The 18,369-nt window shown below is 45.8% G+C and overlaps 1 long non-coding RNA gene across 1 annotated transcript; it reads right to left on the reverse strand.

Annotated features, from left to right (window-relative positions):
* Positions 1 to 9,533: 9,533 nt before the first annotated feature.
* On the reverse strand, positions 9,534 to 17,950 carry LOC125758729 (uncharacterized). The gene is made up of 4 exons (XR_007416360.1): positions 17,681 to 17,950; positions 16,510 to 16,652; positions 15,026 to 15,206; positions 9,534 to 9,685 (listed from the first exon to the last, which is right to left on the reverse strand). It is a non-coding gene; the product is annotated as an uncharacterized LOC125758729 (long non-coding RNA).
* Positions 17,951 to 18,369: the final 419 nt, after the last annotated feature.

An 18,369-nucleotide genomic window follows, 5' to 3' on the forward strand; every position in this document is an offset into this window, starting at 1 on the left:
AATCTAATCGCGCCAGATGTCGAAAGATGCAAATTGCGCGACGAGTCGGAGTTTTAAAAGCCCACCCATTACCAAGCGCTAATGCATAATTAATCATCATTATCTTCAACAGCGTCAACAATTGCTCATAGCATCCATCTATCATCCGGCGTCCCTTAAAGGGACAGTAAACAGAAACAATGAATTGGTTTAGATCGATAAATTGTGCACTGAGAACTCTAATGTCGTTAATCTTGCCATCATAGGTTTATTCATAGAAGAGAAAATCAAGTTCAAAATCTCATTTTTAAATTTCGCGCCGAAATCTCCACGCGTGACGTCACGGATTTCAAAGTGTATCGTATTTCGATGCCATTGGCTCAACAAAATTACCCCAAACTTGGTAGGTTAAGTCTATGGCCGCCTCAGAGGACAATGTACTTCATTTCTACCGATTAGGAACTACGTAATCCCTAGCAGGCGCCATCAAAATATGTGACGTCACGGCGAATGGTGCGGAAACTTCAAGGTGGCGTCGCCACCCACATTTTGTTTTTGCGCGTTTTGTCGCTTACTAAGCGTCTTCTCGCAGCAAGCGTGGTGTACTTGGTATCGTGAAAGAGTACTTTACTAATATGAGAAAAATCGTTTTGCTCTTTAGTGTCCCTTTAATAGCATATATCCGGAAATTTACCCGAATAGTTCTTGCGCAGCCTGTGGCGAGGCTGCTACTTTAGCTCCCATGCTCTGGGAGTGCGGGTCGTTGGGCCCGAAGTTCACCAAGGGAGTGGGACGCTCTCCTACGAAGTCCCGTCTATGAGGACCAAATCCTGGCCGTCCAGCGCGCCCGTGATCGGGCCGGCAGGCTAGACCTGTCGGTCCCGTCGTGGGATTGGCCGGGTGCGCGATTAATCGCATTTTGCTGGGCCAAATAAACGTTTATTCACTCACTCACTCACTCACTCACTCACTCACTCACTCACTCACTCACTCACTCACTCACTCACTCACTCACTCACTCACTCACTCACTCACTCACTCACTCACTCACTCACTCACTCACTCACTCACTCACTCACTCACTCACTCACTCACTCACTCACTCACTCACTCACTCACTCACTCACTCACTCACTCACTCACTCACTCACTCACTCACTCACTCACTCACTCACTCACTCACTCACTCACTCCATCCACATGTCCCGAAATCCTGGGGGTGATTATTTGAAGGTCGCAGATTCGGTCCCTGCCGGCGGCGTGTTGTCTTTTCGTCCAGTTTAATTTCTGCACATCATAAACTACAAATAACGTCTATTGTCTGTTGGTTCTCATTAATGCTGTGCCTAACAGAGAAAACGAGCAATTAAATTTCCCTTCTTTCGTTGTCTTTGACGATAGTTATATATGTGAACTCAGACTCACAGACAAAAAAAAAATACTAGGACTTTCTTTTTTCTTAGAACGGCGCCGTGCCTCAATTGCATATAGTGATTCTTGGGTGTAAAACCCCAGAAATTATTATAATCATGGAAAGATAATAAAAATTGTTGGGGTTTTACATCCCAAAACCACGATAAGATAATGGGACGCCATAGTGGAGGACTCCGGTAATTTTGACTATCTGGTATCGTTGACCATGCATTTAAATCTAAGTGCACGGGCCTCTAGCATTCCGGCTCCATCGAAATGCGACCGCCGCGACCGTCATTCGATCCCGCGACACTAGAGCACTAGAGCCCTAGGCAGTCGAGCACTAGACTGTGCACTGTGGCGGGTGTCATGGAAAGGCCGAAAGCAGTTGTTGCCTGGAAGGAGATGTAGCATTTGCCACAGGAGATAAACGTGCCAGGCCAAACCTACGCTTTGTGCGTCTTGTACCGACCTGAGTGCAGGCATGGGCCGGCGTTGCCCATAGATAGCTTTATCGCTGCACTTATGGCTCGAATGAGGCAGAGGAAGAAAATCAATGGCCCATCCACTGCGTGAAAGTGTCGTACATCGAAGCTGTCTATGCGTGATGATCCTCTTGCGGCATTCTTGTAGTGACCCTTGCTGCCCTCAGTAGTATACCAGCAATCCTTCAATGCCGTGTTGCCTCGGCTTCGCGAGATCGCATGTCGGAGTCTCCGCTGGCACTTGGCCTCCGCTTCGCGAGCTCGTAACACTGAGTCTTCGAGACACGGCGACGTCTACACAAATGGCTAGCGAGCTCATGTGATGTCGTGAATCCGCCGCTATAGATTTGAAATGCGCGCGCTTACACACGATTGGTCAAAGCGAGATCACGTGCTCTACCGGTTCAAATAATAGACTTGCTAGGAATTTTCGGCGGACGCCGACTACTACAGCACAGGCCGCCCTAAGACAGCTACGCTATGAAAAGATCCCGCTGTTCCTTCTGGGCAATAGGCATCAAAGGGAGAAAAGCAAAGCTGTGTACGCTACTGTCAAGTAATATCGCTGTCAACAAGGCAATGATCAATCGAAATTTAATGCAAATATTTATACCTTAATTAGCAAATCAGTGAAGGGCCAGACACAGCACACATGTACAATAAGTGTTATTTCAAAATTTTTTTCCTGTTTACACGAAGGAACAATTACGGTTAATTGGTAACAGGGCTGGCACGAGGATTTTTTACCGGGGGTCATAGGCGTGTGCACGGGGAGGCGCCTCCTTATTCACCAAAGAGGGGGGCCGCAAAGTTAGCCCCACACATTGATATAATAGGGAGGGGGGGGGGGCGTTGCGACTCGGGGGGGGGGGGACGCAATGTCGACGCCATGCATTGACATAATGGGAGGGGGGGCGCTGCGACGAACCTTCGCCCCCCCCCCCCCCCCCTGAAGGGGAACCCTGCGCACGCCTACGCCAGGGGGCACCCATGACAGGCGAGTTCCTACAGGGGGACAGGTAGGCTGGGAACTTTTACGCTGTGTTTTTGATATGTTTGCACTTGGGGGGTGGGGGGACAAGACAGGCTTATGATTACGGGATCAGCTGTTCTGGCGGCGCCCCCGATTGGTTATTGCCTGCAGTAACTATAGGAGGCCAAACTTACCTTTGTGGAAGCTTCTCTGTGAAATTCGACAATTTATTTCGAGATATTCTAGGACATTTCAGCCGACGAAACATTGCTTCCAGCACCACAGCTACTGTACATCACTTACCGTGCTTGGAATCAGGAAACCAAGTTGACTTCAACCTTGTGTTTACTATACGTTCATCAAGCTCTCTACTCAGACTTTTTGTCACTTCTCCTGGACTTCCAAGTCCCCCGACAAACTTCTTCGTTCAGATCTTTAGGAATACCTGAACTGGTTGAACAATATCCAGCTTTATTCTCGAGCTTAAGCTGCTCAGTTCGGTAATGATGTCGGCAGGTATGAAAGACCTGCACGACATCAAACATGGTCCACAAAATTGAAGAGCATAGACGCACGCGCAGTCCCAAATGGTAGATGCTTTTTCACTGCTTTAAACGTGACAATAGTGGGATACCAGGCCCCATTATGCAATGCCTACTATGACACAGCAGAGCTGTCGCTTCAAAGTAGCAAGATTGCATCTGTATCTTCAGTTTCAGACTTGCCCACTGAACATCAGTGTGTGACAATGTACAATTAGAACTTGGAACAATAGGTAGAGAAATTGACACTTCCACATAAGGGGGGTGCATAGGACAAGCAAAACATTGCGCTTAACCCTGCGTGTCCAGTTTTGAGCGTAGATCAATATTATTAAACACTGGGCGTCGCTTGAGCCGATGTTTTGACAAGTGGTCTTGTTTTAAGGCCCCACATTGCTGCGATCACAAAACCACTCGTTGAAACTACTCCAGCAACACCCCGTGTTCAAGAATATTAGTCTCTTGAAGCCTCCACTTTCTGATCTTCGCCTTGTTTGGATTTTTGTCTTATGAATGTGTCATTTTATTTGAGCAACCTACTGTTCCAATGTCTAGTTCATGAATGACTTGCACTTATATAGAGGAACACTTTACACCACCTTAACTGGTACAGCAAGCCAGGTTGTGCAGAGAAGAAGCGCTCTACTAGTTGAGCACCAGCGAGTGCTAAATAAGATAACGTAACACACAATATATGTTTTATTTGAACAAATTGTAGCCACCACAAAATATGTTTGGAACAGAAAGAATGCAAACTAACACTACAGCACAAGTTCTTTGACAAACAACACAAGTTTGGAAACCTGCACGTATAGTCGGGGCACAAATATAGTATATACACAGGAATTTGCTTTGCAGCGCTGAAGACTACAAGTGGTAGTACTATGGATTAGAATGGACAACATATGGCATACCAATACATATTCTCAATTGGACAGGCCATGTAGCAACAATATGTCTTAGCCAAAGGAAGAACAAAAATACGATGGTAGAGGCTTTGGAGTACTTGGTAAATGTGGAATACTAGAAAGGAGCATTGTACAGCAGCAGGTGTGCAGAGCAGCAAATAACAAGCAATTTAACAGAAGCCTCAATACTTCTAATAAAGTCTTGAAATAAAACTTTGCGCCCTACCAGACTGACGGATACAACTTTAGAAGCCAGCGGCATTTCCTCCTCAAAGGCGCATTCACACAAGCCTGCACCCATGGGCACGCAATCCAGGCTGATATCAAGAGCCAGACTGATGGCGAGAACACTTTGGAGAACACTGCCACGTGCAGGAGCAGGACTATTTCTGCAGTCACAGGCGAGCGGCTTCCGCGCTTTGGTTATCTGGGCAGGGCCTCTCCAGTCTAAAGTTTTATCCGGCTAAAGATGTATCTGGCAAAAACCAACTTCAAGAGCATTCAAAGGGCGCTAAACAGAATGCACGTACGATTCCCTGACTAACAATGTGTCAACATTCTAGAACTTCCCCGAGAAACAGACAGTCTTCACTCAAAAAGTACAGTACACCATTTTGCTGCCACACTACTAATTGTCCCTTGTATACATTTCGTACAAAAGCATATAGAAGAACACTACAGTACCAGACTAAAAAGGTAAGCATTACACACCACACACGTCAAAACAGACCCATCCGACTACAAGTTTTTGTTTGCCATAATTATGGCCCGCCCCCACACACCCCTCCAGTCACGTCGTGCGCTTTTTGGCATATTGATGGTCTTGCATGTGACAAGTGAAGCAAGACCGAAGCCTGCAAAGTCTACTGCAGAGTTGGAAAGCATATACCAGCAGAGATGAACCGAAGGTTGTAACATGTACTAATATGAAGTCGCAGACCATTAGCAGGAAGATGTTGAAGTGTTAACATTGTACCATATACCAATGCTCCGGGTGCCCTCCAACCAGGACGCCCGAAGCAAACAGATTCTGAAGTGAAGACCATCACCCCCCCCCCCTCATGTAACGATTGGCAGTGCTTCAGCTGAACCGCTTAATTGGACAAATAAGAACCTGCCGAGTGCATCCGCACAATAACCTAAAAACCGAACCGAAGGAGCCCCCGAGTGGAGTTGTGAATGGGTGACATGGAAGAGCATGTAGCCCAAAATATGCAACTAACACAAGTGCAAACATGCACACACAGAAGTAGCCTCTCTGCCGTGCAGAGTGATAGAAGATGAATCCGTATGAAGTTGCCCAGCTTTCCATGCAGTTTAATGCAAAAGAGCATCGATATGCCACTACATTGCACAATGTGAGTGGATGCCTCTATCATGGCCAACAAAAACATGACTGATTGTATATGGTGGCCAAACATTAGCATGATTGTGAAATGCTGCATCAAACGTTACATTGATGCAATTCAACATTGGTCCAATATATTTGACAGTCTCTAAAAACACGAGATGCACCATATAGCACAGCATACTATTATTTTTAAACTGGTAAATTCTGCAAACGATTGGATTATTCTTCCAACAGCTCGGTGCATTGCTAGGCTATAAAACACAGGCACAAATGCGTTGCACAGAATTTTATGAACAGATGGTATACCCCTGGGCAGATCCAGAGATTGCTGGCATAAGTCTCGCTGGGGCAGGGTGAGGCGCAGTGTGCCACCCACTTTTCCATTAGTAATGGCAGCAGAGCGATGATGAACAGCAACACGAAACTAAGTCCTTACACGGAGTGAAGATCGAGCAGGGCAGGCCGCTGCGATGGGCTTCCATGCACGATATATTCCGCAGAAGGCGAGCAAGAGGTGGGAACCCGAAGGAGAGTCATGAACAAAGGGATGCCTTGGGCCACAGGACAGGAGGATCACCTCGCCCCCTCTGGACATGGAAGGCGACGCGGGTTCAGATAGCAGCCGCTGAATCGGATTGAGGGTCGAAAAGCTGTAAGGACACCAAGGTTTAATGTTTAGAAGTCGTGCAGATACACGGGACACAGAGCAATGCAGGTTTATGGGGGACACTATATTTGAGACAAAGCCGAATTTTCGCTTAGCCCAGGAATGGATTAAAGAAAGGGAATTTCTTTTTGCCACACTTGGTAGGGCATTGAATGAGACTTTCATAGGTTGTGGGTTCGAATCCCACGAACCGAAAGCGCAATTTTTCGTCCGCTTTAATTTACTTAAATTTAGGTCATAAATGCTACACTACAGTTAAAGAAAACAATGTCCCCTACGCTTACCCTGGGCTAACTGTCTGTTGGATTTATGTGGTTGCGTTTAACAAAGAAGTGAGAGTAAAAAAAATGCCCCTTCTTTCGTCTATTTATAGAGATGGCATCGCCCCGGCAAAGGTAATACCTTAAGTTAGCGTACTATGGTTTATTGGTCAGCAGCCATCTCGTGCGAAGATCACGTGACACCTTCTGGTGAAAAGAATGTCACACTAGAGGTGTGCACGGGCTCCGGGTAGCCCGACCCGGCCCGCGGGCCGGGCTCGGGCGGGCCGACGTATTTTCACCTCGGGCCCGGGCCGGGATTGGGCTACTTGCAGTTTTATCGGGCCGGGCTCGGGCCAGGCGCAAAGCCCGACTCAAGCCCGAAATATAGAGAATGAGCGGGAATTGTTTTCCAGCACGCATACAGCGCCTTTTCCGCGACCGCCCTTTACCACTTTTCCTTTCCATTCGCTACATTAAACAAAAGGGGAGCAGGTAAAGCACTGCCTCTGTTTGCACTCTGACAAAAAGAAGTAACACCATCTGAGCTAGTGACGGCGCCACGCGACTGTTCGCGTTAGATTTAAGGCCAAATCCCATATGAGTGAAAATCCACGCGACAGCGACGAGCGACCCGACGTAGATCGCCTTCGTGCAAGCTGACGCTTGCATGCGCATACCCCATACACGTGACGGCTTTGGCGATCGAACTCCATTGTTGCTGGCATGAGGCCGTCTACTTGTAAGCAAAAGCGCCGCACTTCGTTGAAGCGGGAATCATTGGACTGCATGCTGTTTTGGGACGACAATTTGTAATCTGTGTAATAGAGACTGTTCGTCGTCTGTCGCATGATCATATTTTATATGCTCAATAAAATGCCAAATTACCGGAAAACGATGTTTTGTTTTCGCGACGAACCTTCAAAAAGCCGGGCCGGGCCCGGGATTGTGTTTTCCTAAGACGGGCCGGGCCGGGCGGGCTCACAGCCCTTTGCCGTCGGGCTCGGGCGGGCCTTCGAAAAAGTCAGCGGGCCCGGGCCGGGCTCGGGCTCGGAAATACGGCCCGTGCACAGCTCTATGTCACACTCGCCACCTTAACTAGAAGTGGTGCGCTGGCAAAAACTCCCAGGGATTCCATTTACCGAGATCCTGAACAAAGTGGATGGGGATGCGCATACCAGTTCAATTGGTACAGCATTGGACGCGTAATTTGAAGGTTGTGGGTTCAGATCCCACCAATGAAATGGGTGCTTTTTCGACCACTTTTTTTCTTTTCAATTTATGTTATTACTCTAAAGTTAACAAATAGTGTCCCCTACGTTTCCTTAGCTTAATTGTCTGTTAGATCTATTTGTTAAGGTACACAAGCAACACAAGTTTATGGGGGACACTATACCACAGCCAAACACCTGTTTTGCCTAGGAACAGAAACTATTTTCAGCCTTTGAAAGCTTTCAAAACCTACGCAATCCGTTAACAGCAAAAATGCAGTTCTACAGTGGAGTCCATGTACCGTAAGCATGTCTCCAGGTGTACTGGTGTGCTCAATCTAGATGAGAGTCAAGTGGTTGAAGCGCCAGTTAAATTTATTTCGCATAGGAAGTTTAATTACCTTCTACCCACGAAATACGAAGTGCAACGATAGTGGTGAGCACATGCAGGCGTAGAAAGCTCATGTACAGATCGAAAGCATCTGTTATTTGCACATGACTGATTGTACACTGCACTGTAGTCTGGTAGTAAAAGCAGCGTGAGGTACTAAAATGGAATCCATAGTTACGAAATGGCACCACAAAGCAAGACGTATATTACGGAGGAACACATGAAACAGAAGCGCTGAGCTCGCAACTGAACTTTTATGCACATGCGCTGAACACAAATATATACCCATACGTGGCTACACACAGATAGCCCCCTCCCCATACCCCCCCCCCCCCCAAAAAAAAAAAAAAAAAAAGAACCTGAACCCATTCAGGTACTTGTGTTTAGCGTGTTCCTCCGTGATTTAGTCCTAGTTCGTGGTGACATTTCGTAATTATGAAGCCATACCGACCAGTTCAATTGTCCGTCCTACTAAACTAAAATGGGAAGTGCAGGAACAGAAAGGGTTTGTCTGTAGAGTAATGAGACTGGGTCTGTTAAAAGGAATTGATGCGATCTGTACATATAAAATTCTTCGAAATGGTCTCCTTGGGCATAGATACACCACTTCCAATGCGATTCCCACGCTGCAAATGCTCCCTGAAAGTCAGATGATGCGACTTATGGCAGACCGACAGCCAGTATAATCGTAAAAACTGACATTTCAGGCTTTTCTTGAGCTTTGCGCACAGCAAGACGTTTGCCTGCTTCACATCAGGGCTGCATCAGCCGTGATGCGATCAAGAGAAGCCTGGACGCTCAAGAGAAGCCTGAAAGGCCATTTTAAATGGTGTTCCCACCATTTTACCGGGCTGTCATTCTGTGATAAGTTGTGGCGCCCGACTGAGGGAGGCTTTGCTGCGTTGGAATCAATTGGCAGCGGTGTATACATGCACAAGGGGACCATTTGGAAGAATTTTAATAAGTACTGATCTGATCAACGAATTCTTTTTACCAGACTTGCTCGAATTATTTTACGCCTCAAACCACGTAGATACGTGGGACAGCAGGTACAGGTATACATGCTCATGAACATCTTTTTGCTGACATGCACATGATCTCGAAATTCATTATCAGTGCTGATTTCGCACGATGAAGTTGGACCAACGTGCATATACTGCAATGCTCCGGGAGTCTGCGCTCAGGCACATTACAAAATTTCTACTACTCTCCTTAACACGATCTGGTAAGACCAGATTCCAGGAGATGATCGTCCCCAACGCTGCATAATATTTCATTAGATGAAGGCTTACTATCACTTGGCAATATGCAAACACAGCCCACTAAAGCACCACCAGAAAGAAAGAATGTACTTGCCCGAGTCACTGCAGACCACCAAGCGGAGAGATCAAATACTCGTCTGAAGGCTGTTAGACCAAGGAAGTTCATGAAGCAAAGACTAGACGATGTACGCAAAGGACCGGCGAGATCGTTGGTTGCAAGCACGAGATGCAGAGGTTGGCAAGCTAGAAGGAAAAAGCCACCTGTTATATACTAGTTTTAACTAGGCTTGTGCGAATAGTAAATTCTAGGTCCGAAGCGAATTCGAAGCGAATAGTGATTTGGTCGAAGCGAATTACGAAGCGAATTCTAATAGTGTGTATCACGTATTATAAAGAAAAAATGGGCATATTTGTCATGACCCAACTAACCAGCGCAATATTTTTAAAGTTGAAACAAGGCATACGCAGTGGAAGCAACTTTGAGTAGTAGCAGGATTTGACTTTCGGTAGAATGGAAGTGATAAACTGTAAAATATGTTTTAAAATTTACTATACTTATAGCATATAAGCCGGCATAACAAGCTTTTAAACTTAAAAAATCATGAATCGATGTGAGGGGAATACAGTAAAACCTCATTCATTCTGACTCGGTTATTTCGAAATCCCGCATAATTAGAAGGATTTCTGTGGTCCCGTGTTTCGCAATGTAAATTTGAGTGGATAATTTGAAGCGGGGGTCAGTACCAGGCCGGTTAATTCAAAACTTTTGGTGCCATGCATAGGTCGGCAAACTCACTCATGAGTCAACTCACTCAGACTCACTCAGACTCATATCGAGACGTGAGTCTGAGTGAGTCCGAGTGAGTAAAAGTTTTGTGAGTCTGAGTCCGAGTGAGTTCGGTTGGGAAAAATTTTGGTGAGTCTGAGTCCGAGTGAGTCCGGTTGAGGAAAATTTTGGCGAGTCTGAGTCCGAGTAAGCCCTAAGGGCAAAATATATTGCATGAGTGAGTGAGTGAGTGAGCTCCACATTTTTTGCCGACCTATGGTCCTGTCTACTCAACTTCAGCATTACTATCAGTCTTATGTTGGCTCACGTTTATACTCACGTGTAGTCCCGCATACTTGAACGCGCTACCGTTCATACGTCAGCTCAATATTTATTGATCAGAGGCGTGAGATGAGGAGGGAGAGGGGGAGGAGGTGCCTTGACCCCCCCCCCCCCCGCAAACTTTCACGGGAAGTTAATGATAAATATATCTCGTGTGAGTCATCTCTTTCAATAAAAAGGTTCTTATTGAACTACAAACTCAGATAACTCGTATTTGAAGGTACGAGATCAAAAGGGGCTAAGTAGCGCACCGATTATGCGAGATATTGGCGTTGAAGAGCATTGACATTATCGTAGAAAAAGGCTAATTATAGGCTGGTGGACTCATGAGTCGTCTCACTCAGACTCAGATCGAGCCGTGAGTCTGAGTGAGTTCGAGTGAATTATATTTTGGTGAGTCTGAGTCCGAGTGAGTCCAGTTGAGAAACATTATAGTGAGTCTGAGTCCGAGTGAGTCCGAATGAGGAAAAGTTTGGTGAGCCTGAGTCCGAGTGAGCCCTAAGGGTAAGATATGTTTCGTGAGTGAGTGAGTGAGCTCCACATTTTTTGCCGACCTATGGTGCCATGTGCCAATTCCCCATCCCGATTAAGCCACAAATCCACAGAAACTATGGCCTTTAGGAGCCACAAGGCAATGCGATGCAGCGATACTAATGGGTGACAAATGAAGCATCCCAGCCTCGCTGCTGCCCAGTGCAAGAACAAAACAAAAGGTGGTTCTTGTTGTCAGCTGAAATGTGCGCCTGCGGAAAAGAAGACTTGTTTCACTGCAACACAACGGTGATACGCGGGCAGCATGACGCATGCTTCTCTCAACGTCGGCGCGTCATGATTTACCCATCCTTTCTGGAAAAATAGAGAAATTAATAAAGGGCGGTCTGTCCGAATTCACGATGTATGCGAACCTCCGATTGGCAGTTGTTCCGGCAATTTGCGGACCTTCACTGCTGGCGGAGTACTTGCCTGCAACGCCTACTTCGAAAACTCAGTTCGAAAACTTCAGTGATCATCTTTTCCACCCAGAACACATCGCAAATTCCGTCACACTGGTCATTAATGAATTATTTTAACAGAAAGAATGGGCGAATGGTCGCATCATGGACGCGCTGACGCTACGAGGAGCAGGTGACACGCTTCCCGCGTGTCACCACTGTGCTGCAGCGAAGCATATCTTTTTTCCGCAGGCGCGCATTTGAGTTGACCACGAGACCGTTTTTTTCCCCTCTTTCTTTCGCTGGCAGCAGCGAGGCCCGCCGTTTCTGTGGTTTAGCAGCTAAATTGGGATCATGTATTGCTGGAAAACAACCTTTGTAGCCACAAACTAGCAGGAACAGCAAGCGACCACCTCTGATTATTTCCAGTAATTCAAAGTTCCTTGCATCCCGCTTTTTGTATGTTTGGTTTATTCGAAAACCCGCATAATTAGGTCTTTCGCAGTCCCAAGTAAGTAGCCGTTGAATTAACGAGGTTTTACTGTATGTTCTTCCCTTACTCAGTGCTGATTCCTACGTCTCGTAGAAGCGTTCAACCAGTTGATTCCATCGTGGGTCTGGATGTTGGCGCGTAGGCCTGTATCACCTTCATCCTGTACCTCTTATTAAACTAATCACGATACATAACACCTCCTCATTAATGACTATAGTATTCCTCTATCTTGCCAGCGTATATTTTTATGAATAAGGAACCCCCACTCCCTAGTTCGCTTCTGTCAGCTAAGGCCACGATAGCACTCGGACGTGTCCGTTCTTCAGCACTGTATAGTCCTCCTGTTGCCCTCCTAACCTCACTGAGCCCTATTACATCCCATTTACACCCTCTAATTCTCGAATAGTACAGCTAGACTCGCCTCACTAGATAAGTTCTAGCGTTATATGTAGCCAAGTTCAGATTCCAATGGCGGCCTGTCCGGACCCAGAGATTCTTAGCACCCTCTGCTGCGTCGCAGGTCTGACCGCCGCCTTGGTCAGTTGCTTCGCAGCCGCTGGGGACTGAGGGCCGAGGGTTAATTGGTGTATTCATGTGGGAGGTAGTGGCCAAGTACTACACCAGGGTGGCCAATCCTGCTCTGATGAGGGAGTGCATTGCTGGCTGTGGTCGCCAGTGAGGCTGCACCCCAGGCCTTTTTACACAATTCCATGATCACGCGGATTTTTTTTTTTTTTAATCCGGTTGGGAATTGTCCGGCACCGGGATTCGAACCACGGACCTCTTGCATGCGAAGCTGATGTTCTACCCACTACGCCATCGCTGGAGACTTACAAAGGAGACTTACCTGGAGACTTACAAAGAGGGTTCAACTTAAATTGAGGACGACGCAGCGAGCGATGGAAAGGAAAATGATAGGTGTAACCTTAAGAGACAGGAAGAGAGCAGAGTGGGTCAGGGAACAAACGGGGGTTAAGGATATCATAGTTGAAATTAAGAAGAAGAAATGGATGTGGGCCGGCCACGTAGCACGTCGGCAGGATAACCGGTGGTCATTAAGGGTAACTGACTGGATTCCAAGAGAGGGCAAACGTGTGAGGGGAAGACAGAAAATTAGGTGGGTAGATGAGATTAAGAAGTTTGCAGGTATAACGTGGCAACAGAAAGCACAGGACCAGGTTGATTGGCGGAACATGGGAGAGGCCTTTGCCCTGCAGTGGGCGTAGACAGGCTGATGATGATGATGATGATGATGATGACTGTATGTTCATTCAACCTTGAAGTGGGGCTTCACGGCAGTCCGCATTTCTTTTGGAAAAGTGTATTCACGGCATAACTTCTCCACTGCAGTGAAACCACCTTTACAAGGGGTACATGCGGTTTATATATGTCTATTTGTTTATTTCGAATACTTCGAAATTTCCTAGAATTTAAATTCGTTTTGAAGCGAATTCGAATACTGTAATATTCGTTGTGCTCGAATATTCGCACAAGCCTAGTTTGAACACCAAGTTTAGAACACCACCTTGTCACACAGCGAGATCAATTACAGATGCTATCACACATTGCAAGGGAGTAAGTTCAGTTATTTTGAGTAGATAACAGCCTGAAAATGAGGCAGATGTAATCGCACCATTAGTATTAAATTCATTATTAATTAAAGTGGTGTCATAAGTTGCACTTTGTAGTGCTATAGATTGCCAAACATTTGCCAAGAGGCTGAGGCAATCTCACTCTGTAATGGAAGTGTTTTGCGAACTTCAACTTAGCTCAAAATTCCTCCTTCGCTTGATTAAAGAAAAGAGCAGGGACACAAGTACCATGTTTTGAGTGCTGCACTCAATTCATGAAAAATGTAATGTCTCTCTATCTACAGCTTTGCTAAGCTTTTTGTTCCCCTAATTTTAACAGAAACAAAATCGGTGGCTGCGGTGTACACAACTGCTCGAGATCAACATGTCATGTCGCTACGAATCCCGCTGCTAAAGGCAGTGTTGACTAACGCAAGTGCTCGCGTTGAAATGACACTGACATGACATGAACTGAAGACTGGAAACAAGTTCCTGAATTGTTGCATTTGATTCCGTGCGCACTGTACCCTTGATACACAACGTAGATATACTTACGTAAATTATTGCAGATTACGCAGCAAAGGTCCACCAGGAAGGCGCGGTGGGTGCTAGCAGGGAGAAGAAACACCGTCTGCCGAGGGACGGTCTAGCGGCGACGTCATTTTCCGGGGAGCAAGGAGTGGACGACGTACATCCCTTGCGCGTGCCAGGTGCACAAGTAGGCAAGCTAGAAAAAAAAGTGAGCCACCTTCATGTTGATAGATCGATGCAAATTGCTCCTGGATTAAAGATGCACCGAAATTTCTAGTACTATCTTGACTGGTATTCGCAACTGCTCGAGATAACAGTATCATGTCGCTGCGAACATGGCCACTTAGGTAATGACTGATGCATGCGCTCGCATAGATATCGCACCGATATGGCACAAACCGAGGACTGGAAACAAGTTTGTGCATTGCTTAGCCCTAAATTGTCACATTTGAATCCTTGAGCACTATTCTTGAAGTAATAGTATTTGAAACTGGGAGAGTTGGTAGGAATCCATTATCGAAAGTCTCAGCACACATAGAACAAACGAAGACTTGAGTAGAAGACAAGTGCTGACTCAACTCAGTTTAATGGCGTGTGCTCTTGGACAAACACAGATCTTGTTTGTCACAGAAATAAACTGACACTAGAAATAACCGAAGCCTTTTGCATGAAGAGATGTGCAGATAACTGACAAAGAATCCACTTTTTTTTGGGTGCTACTTGATCGCTTTGTACTTTATACTGCAGGTTGTAGATCTTATTTTTCTGTGCACTTTTCTTTATAGTCACTGTTTTGCGAATTTTTGTAATATCTTGCACGCACCCTTGAGTTAGCTCGAGTGTGTGTATATGTGCGTGTACTTTTCCCCAATAAACCGTGTTGAGAGTGTTCTTGTTTTAGTATTCTTCCCTTGCATATCTATTGTTACTCAGTGTAGATGTACTTACGCAAGTGACTGCAGATCGTCGAGCAAAGGTCCTTTAAGAGAACGCAGTGGGCACCAGCAGGGAGAAGAAACTGTCGGATGAGGGACGGTCAAACCATGGACGTCGTCTTTGGTAGAGTAAGAACTGGATGAAATACACGAAGGACCTGCGAGATCATCCATTGTGTGCGCCAGATGCAGAGCTGCAAGGAAAAGCCAGCCGCCTGTTAACCGTGGCACAACGTGATGCACATGTTTTACTAATATACACAACGTACTCTAGGTGGCTATATGGAGTGCACATAACTAGGGATGTGAAAAAAGTAAATTATAGGTTCGAAGCGAATAATTTCGAATCGAATAGTATATATAACGTATTATAAAGAAAAATGAGCACATTTGTTATGACCGTACCAACCTGGACAACATTTTTTAAAATTTGAACACGACGTGCGTATGTAAATTCTTTTTGGTTCGAAGTGAAGTGGAAGCAACTCTTAAGAGTAACAGGATTTGAATTTCAGTAGGATGCAAGTGAGAACTGGTAAAATACGTCAAGTTAATCGATGCGATTGCAATACATTCATTTAACCTTGAAATGGGGCTTTGCAGCAGTGCGGATTTTTCCTGGACAGGCGTTTTCGCGGCCTAGAACTACTAATTGCAGTGAAAGAACCTTTACAGGAAGGTTACATGCAGTCTAATATACACCTATTTATTTCGAATACTTCTAAATTTTGAATAATATAAATTCGTGTCGAAGTGAATTCGTATACTGTAATATTTGTTTGAATATTCGAAGTGCTCGAATACTGGCCCATGCCTATAACCCTTCTCGACACAGCGTCCTCATTTGGAGACTCGACTTTTCTGTGCACTATTGGCAAGAAACTACCGCAAACACTGAGCTGATGGTATATTGAGAATTCTTGTTGCCTAAAGTTCCCTTATATTTGTTATGGTGGGAATATTTTGCTACACGAATGCTTTGATGAAGGCAATACAGCATCTAACGAGACGTTTGATGTGGGAGTTTGGCAGGAATTAAGATTTTTTTACCTTTTTTGAAATGCTCGCTGCCCGCAGATAACTATAGCATGTAATTTGAGCGGGTTGTTGAAATCAGTCTATGAATAAATATAGCATTACTGAATGCACAATAATTACATATTTACATTGTAATTGCAATTAAGTGCTGTAAAATGCAGTATTTCAACACTTCCACTTGCTTTCAGTCTGGTCTCCATAACCTTGGCATCACATTGTGTAAATTTCACGCATTTTTAGACAGTCAGCAATGCATCTCGCAAAGGGATAATGTAATGGTGCACTTCACACAAGTAGCCCGAGCATAAGTGGAAGCTTCTTGAGCAAGGGTAAGCTATACGCAGTGGATAACATGTTAAATTACCATGTAACCTTCAAAGCTTGGTGATGCTGCAAACTATGGCGAGTGGCAATGTACTGCGAACATGCTCCACCCTTGCCAGCCTACCATGGGCTCACCTGCCAACTTGGTGCCACTAGCGAAGCTCGCAGCGATGATAGTTATTTCAGTAGTCCTTGACGAATTGCTGGCGGTGCACCTCCTTGTCAGTGGTTCCTGGTTTTGCAGTCCATGGTCCAGGTGTTACCGCCCCTTTGCAAAGCTGCATTAACACGTCTCACAGTTACCCAAGTAGAAATAATTAAAATTTAAGATTCTATTTCCCAAAACTGCGGCAAGACGACATGCATGTTGTACTTGGGGCTCTATTTCATGAAGTTCCCAATGTGCCCCTAAATTTGCAACTACACAGGTGTCTGCATTTTGCTCCCCGCTAAATGCATTTATTGTGGCTTTCGTCCTAGTGCGAATTGGTGCAACACCGTAGCTGCGAAGCCACTGGGTGCAAGTGCCATGAAACGTCAGCATGTTTCAGCACAGATGTATGTGAACTAACCAGTGTGCCATTGTCTGAAAGGGGCCATGACATGGTCAGCCAATTTGTGGTTTTTAGCTAAAGATAGAGGTAGAGGTTCTATTGTGCCTGTACATATATGAAGGTTGGATTGAAAAAGATTATTTCAGTGCGAAATGAGCCCGAAGTCACCGGCTATAAACCTGTACGACTGCCGGCAACTGCCATTTTGCCATGGCGTGTGCGACGTCATGTGCTGGATGGAGCGGAGTAGTCATCTAGCAAAGTTTCAGCAGCTGTGAACTTATTCAGTTTCAATGTGAAGCTGAAGAAAGCTGAAATAGCTCGACAGCATGCGCAGCTGGCTGCGGAACAAAACCGTTCGCCGGAATGCTGATGCTCGCAAAGCAAGCACTTTGTTACGTCACAGTTCACAAGTGCGCCAGTGTTCAGTTATCAAGTAGGTGCTCGACTAGATGCACTGCAATTTCGCCAGCTTGTTTGTGAACGTACGAGGATTAACCCACATGGCACTGGTCATGATTGAAAATTCGGTGTCGTGGCCCCTTTAATGAAAGGCTTGTCGTGCAAACCGAGAACGCGGAACGATAGAGGAGACTGGAAAGGATGCTGGCGTCTCGTCTTCTCTTTCCTTGTTCTCAGTTTGCGTCACAGATCTTGTTAAGCTATGCACCAGTTCGCGTAACAGTACGCTCTGCTAAAGCATATTCACATTGTCATTCACCGTATTGCTCGAAAGTACAAGAGATTCTCACGCGAGGCTGTGTTGGTTGAGAGGATGTCAACCAGGAAGACCCCGTTCAGTGCCAGCAGGGAAATGCGATGGGGGTGGGCAGATGTCTGCTCTCTTGGTGCAAACGAAGACAATAGTAGGTTGCCCAGGTTGAGGACCTGTAATGTCATACGAGGCAGTTTGTAGTCCTGAATATGCGCAATGTACTATCACGAGCACTACGACAGAACACACAAGCGTGCAGCGAATAGCATCGAACCCCAATTCGGCCTACACTCTAGTAGCACTGAAAAATAAAGTGGAAAGGGCGACGCTTTTCCGTGAACGCACTCCCACCACACGTCCAGCTTTACGATGCGTGAAATGGGACAAGAGCTTGTTATTGCAGCACCTATTGTAGCACTCATACGCAGCAAAGTACCGCTTTCAAATCTATTTTGCTGTATTCCAATTTTAAAAAGCAGTATTTTGCATGGAGCTATAGACTGCACACTATAATAATTGCTGGGTTTTAACATCCCAAAACCATGATACGTATAGACTGCACACTGCCGCGCTCTGCTTGTCATACTCACCTTATACTCTCGAGTGGCCGGAGATACGCAATGAGCTGCAGTTTTTTTTTTTATCAGCAATAGAGGCAAGTGTGCCGACATTTAGCGAAACCGCAGCACGCTTTCCAGTGCTTCCGACAGTGGCCGCCTCAAATCT

This window comes from Rhipicephalus sanguineus, chromosome 5 (genome assembly GCF_013339695.2).
Source record: "Rhipicephalus sanguineus isolate Rsan-2018 chromosome 5, BIME_Rsan_1.4, whole genome shotgun sequence".
Lineage (NCBI taxonomy): Eukaryota > Metazoa > Arthropoda > Arachnida > Ixodida > Ixodidae > Rhipicephalus > Rhipicephalus sanguineus.